Source organism: Dermochelys coriacea, chromosome 2 (genome assembly GCF_009764565.3).
Source record: "Dermochelys coriacea isolate rDerCor1 chromosome 2, rDerCor1.pri.v4, whole genome shotgun sequence".
NCBI lineage: Eukaryota > Metazoa > Chordata > Testudines > Dermochelyidae > Dermochelys > Dermochelys coriacea.
In genome coordinates this window covers 261,593,657-261,598,456 of record NC_050069.1, presented here as the reverse complement: position 1 = coordinate 261,598,456, position 4,800 = coordinate 261,593,657, and positions in this window count along the sequence as shown.

The following is a 4,800-nucleotide window of genomic DNA, read 5'->3' as shown; positions in this document are numbered from 1 at the left end:
AGATCTATGTGCACTTTAAAGTCTGGCAATTCTAAGTCTTCATTTTTCAAATACTGGCTTCAGAGTTTTCCTGTGAATTGATTCTGATTCAGGGGTGGGGGAACAGTTCTTAGAGCATGAACAAATTTAAAACCAACCACATTTTTTCTTCTTAAAAAAGGAGAAAAAAAGCTTACTATGAATATGTATTACTGTAAATTACTAATTTGTACCTACAGTCCATTTGAGACTCTTAAACTGGTACAGCACATACTATGTATATGAAAAAAAAAAGAAAAATAAACCCACCACTGACAGATACACACACAGATAAAGTTATACAGTCAAGGAGATTTTTGTATAAAGAACTTTTAAATCATATTTAATGTAAAATGCTGACTTTTTAAAAAAATCAAAATCCAGATGCTAAGCTATTTGCAATCTATTGCAGTGTGGTTGCATACCTTCTGTTCAGCAGATGTGCTTGGTTTTCTTTATGACCAGCTTTATTCATAGTGTTATATAACATGCCTAAACTCCATACCTGCATCAATGAAACAAAAAACCAACAATACAGAAAAAATTACAAATTAATCCTTCATGTTATCTTTCTGATTGCAGTAAGGGTTAATCTGACCCACAAACAAAACAGAACCAAATTAAGTCACCCATGTGCAACAAGGGCATTACAGTACAGAAAATAAATTCAGTACTAGCTAGAGTTTAAACAGTGGACTTTCTCATGTACAGCACCTTTCTCACAAACTGCTTTCCAAACCAATTTAAAGTTAGATAAGGCATTTAGAGTTATTGCCTCATTGTTTCCATGAGCTCCCCCTCTGTCCACTTGCATCCACCTGTCTCTTGTCTTTCATTTCAGTTGTAAGCCAGGGATTGGCAACCTTTGCCACGTGACCTGTGAGGGTAAGCTCCCTGGCGGGCTGGGCCGGTTTGTTTACCTGCCGCGTCCACAAGTTCGGCCAATCGCAGCTCCCACTGGCCGCGGTTCGCCACTCCAGGCCAACGGGGGCTGTGGGAAGCGGCGAGGGCCAAGGGATGTGCTGGCCACTGCTTCCCGCAGCCCCCATTGGCCTGGAATGGCGAACCGTGGCCAGTGGGAGCCGCAATCAGCTGAACCTGCGGACGCAGCAGATAAACAAACTGGCCCGGTCCGCCAGGGGCCTTTCCTGGTGGGCTGCGTGCAAAAGGTTGCCAATCCCTGTTGTAAGCTCTTTGGGCCTGTTTTTGTTCTGTGTTTGTACAATGCCTAGCACTGTGGGGTTCTAGCCCATAACTGGAGTTCCTACATGCTAACCCAGTGCAAACAAACAAAACAAACAAACAAATCAATAATACAGAGTGAGAATACAAAAACTGGTAGCAGTCGGAGAAAGAATTTATGAAATACAGGCATGGGAAAAAATCTATATTTTCATATGATAGCTCTGGAATATTATGATATACCATTCAAATGATCCTGTGATCCTACCTTATCTGTCTCAAATCCCACATGCATAAAAGTCATAGTATTTAAGGCCAGATGGGACCAGCACATCAGCCTGACTTCCTGTATACAACAGGCCACTAAACCTCACTCACCACCCCTGTAGTGAACCCAACAACCTGAATTAGATCAAAGTATTACAGCCCTCAGAAGACTAAAATATTGTGTACCACAAATAGAGAACAGAACTGTGGTGTACCAGTGCCCAAGGCCTCTGCAATGGCAGGGAATTGATTTGCTGAGATATACCCAGATCCAAGCAAGCAACCCCACATCTCATGCTAAATGATTAATGTATTACGGTGTTAAAGCATACTAGGGAACCTTCTGTGCACACCAGCAGTGTCTACTCAGACCAATTAATGTGCACCATGTTAATATGGTTTAGAAATCACAGTCCATAGAACGCATTACTGCTCCAAGCGAACAAACCCTCAGAAAACAAATTAGTTCATTTGCTTCATACAAGAGTCTGTTCTATCATCCCTGATATACCTAATTGCTCAGATTTCCCTACCATTTGAATGAGAAACATGATACTGGGCTCTCATTTAAAATGTGTTTTCGTCTGTCAACAAAGCGAACATTGCATCTTTGGGAATTTTCCACTTATGTGAAGGAAGTGTAAAAGTCAAAGCGGGGGCAGGGAGAGGAATTCACGCTGTCCCAGAGGCCCAGGTGATCAATGTAAAAAGGCACACTTCGTTCAGCAAGCTACCATTATTCTTTACAAGGAGTAGAGTGATCCCGTGACTTTACCAGCCAAACATTTTCAGGGGTGTCACGGTGTGATTGGCCCTTCAGTGGGAGGTGGGTCCACCCCACCTGGCATGTTTAGCGCACCTCCCCAGATGGAGATGGAGATGGAGAAAATGAGCAATATCAGGACAGCTCATGTGGCTTCATCAGGCCTCCAGGGCATAGATAAGAGGATCGTGGAGAGTCAGAGAGAGAAAAGGGAGATATCAGATAGGAAGCCCTGGGTGTTGCTGCTTGATAGAGAGCAAAGCTGCTAGTGGAAAGCCTCAAGAGGGACAAGATTAAGGAACCCTACAGCCAGGGTTGTGGCTGGGAGTCCTCAAGTTTCCTTGTGAACTTTGTTAATAAACTTAGACCCCACGTGCTAAGCCTCCCCTGGTGCAGCTGCTGATGACCCACCTGGGCCGTGGTGGCCCCACCTGCTCTCTGCCTCTTCCCCTCCCTGCTCGGCCCCTTTCCCGACACCCCCACCACCTGCCACTGCCTGGTGAGTCCCTCCTCTCCTCCACTCCATGCCCCCATCTCAGAGGTCTCTGACACTCATCACGTCCCTCCTCTCTTCCACCCTCCTCCCTGTGAGACTTCCCCGCCCCCCGCCACTTGCCGTGTCCCTCCTCACCCCCCTACCCCTGTGAGGGAGGGGGGTGGAGGAGAGGAGGGATTCAGCGAGCAGCGGCGGGGGGGCTGAGTGGGGAGGGGGCCAAGCAGGGGAGAGGGTGGGGCGGGGGCAGGGCCTGGGGCGGAGCAGGAGTGGAGTGTGGGCAGAGCCATGAGTGGAAGAGGTGGGACAGGGAACTAGCCTCCCCCAGGGGAAGTTTCACCCGCCGCCTATGCTAGACCCCAAGAAAGGGTGTTTCTTGATAAATTAAAGCCTATGTTTAGATTATTGGGAGCTCATGGGGGAGAAACTGAGGCAGTCGTTTGCCCCCAAGCCAGACCTGATAGGTGGTGCTGCTATAGTGGGTAACTGGTAATTGCTCTGGTGATTTTACTACACACAATGTTAGAACCACTGACAACTCCTCCCCTCTGCTCAAAGTCCGTGACAGAAGAGTCGGGCCTTCAGTGTGGGAGTTCACTATATACTTTTTATTATAAATCCAAGCTGTGCTTTGGAGCAGGTACTTTGGCCCAGATTCTGCTCTCAGTTACACCAGTGTTTAGCTAGAGTAAATCCACTGATTACAGTTTTAATCCAGATTTACACCACTGGGACTGAAATCAGGTTGCTGGCCCTTTGTTGGCTTCAGCTTGCTTTCTAGTGAGCAGGGATCCTGCTCCTACTTGTTAAGATAGCAGGAATATGCAGTAAGTCTATTTATAAATGCCCAGCAAGTTCTGCACAAGAGAGGTCTGCAGGCATTTATTGTTATATTATTACACACAGAAATCCTACTTTTCCTATTCTTCCTTCTTCATGCTACTTGGGTGCCAGCAAAGAGGGTATTTAGAGCTCAGCAGAGAGAGTCACTCTGATTCCACTTCTGGTGCCACAAGGACCCATGACTGCCAAGAAGAACAATTTTAGGGACCTGCTCAGCTCCTGAAGCCCCAGGATGGAGCAGATCTGCTACACACAGATGTTCTAAGTATTTAGCTGCCAAACTCCAACGAGTCTCTATTGAACATATGCAAACTGTGATTTTTCAAAGGCTTGTAGCTTGGCCAAATTTGGGTGATTTTTCACAGGGATGCCAAAAAAGCCTATCAGTGAATTAGGGTGATTTCCACCCCCCCCCCGGCCCCCACTGCCAAATGTCAAGTCACTGCCTCAAAGCCAGGAGGCGCAAGAGAGTCTCTACAAAACAGCTGTAAGGCTTTTTTTAAAGATGGGCAATGTGACATATTTTCCCCTAGTCTTGTTTTTGGAAATGGCGGGACCATTTTTGCTGAAACTTTCCAAAAAAAAAAATTCAGCCCGAGGCAGACACCCAGCATGGAGCATTTCAGCCCCAGTGGTTAACTTGGCAAAGTCTGAGAATGAAGTATTATGCTGGAGAGCATTGAGCAAACTTAAATGTAGGTAGTGCTAAGAGCTCAACTTATAATAGGTTTCAGAGTAGCAGCCATGTTAGTCTGTATTCGCAAAAAGAAAAGGAGTACTTGTGGCATCTTAGAGACTAACAAATTTGTTTGAGCATTAGCTTTCGTGAGCTACAGCTCACTTCATCGGATGCATTTGGTGGAAAATACAGAGGGGAGATTTATATACACACACAGAGAACATGAAACAATGGGTTTTATCATACACACTGTAAGGAGAGTGATCATTTAAGATGAGCCATCACCAGCAGCAGGGGGGAGGGAGGAAAACCTTTCATGGTGACAAGCAAGGTAGGCTATTTCCAGCAGTTAACAAGAATATCTGAGGAACAGTGGGGGGATGGGGTGGGGTGGGGGGGAGAAATAACATGGGGAAATAGTTTTACTTTGTGTAATGACTCATCCATTCCCAGTCTCTATTCAAGCCTAAGTTAATTGTATCCAGTTTGCAAATTAATTCCAATTCCGCAGTCTCTCATTGGAGTCTGTTTTTGAAGTTTTTTTGTTGAAGAATA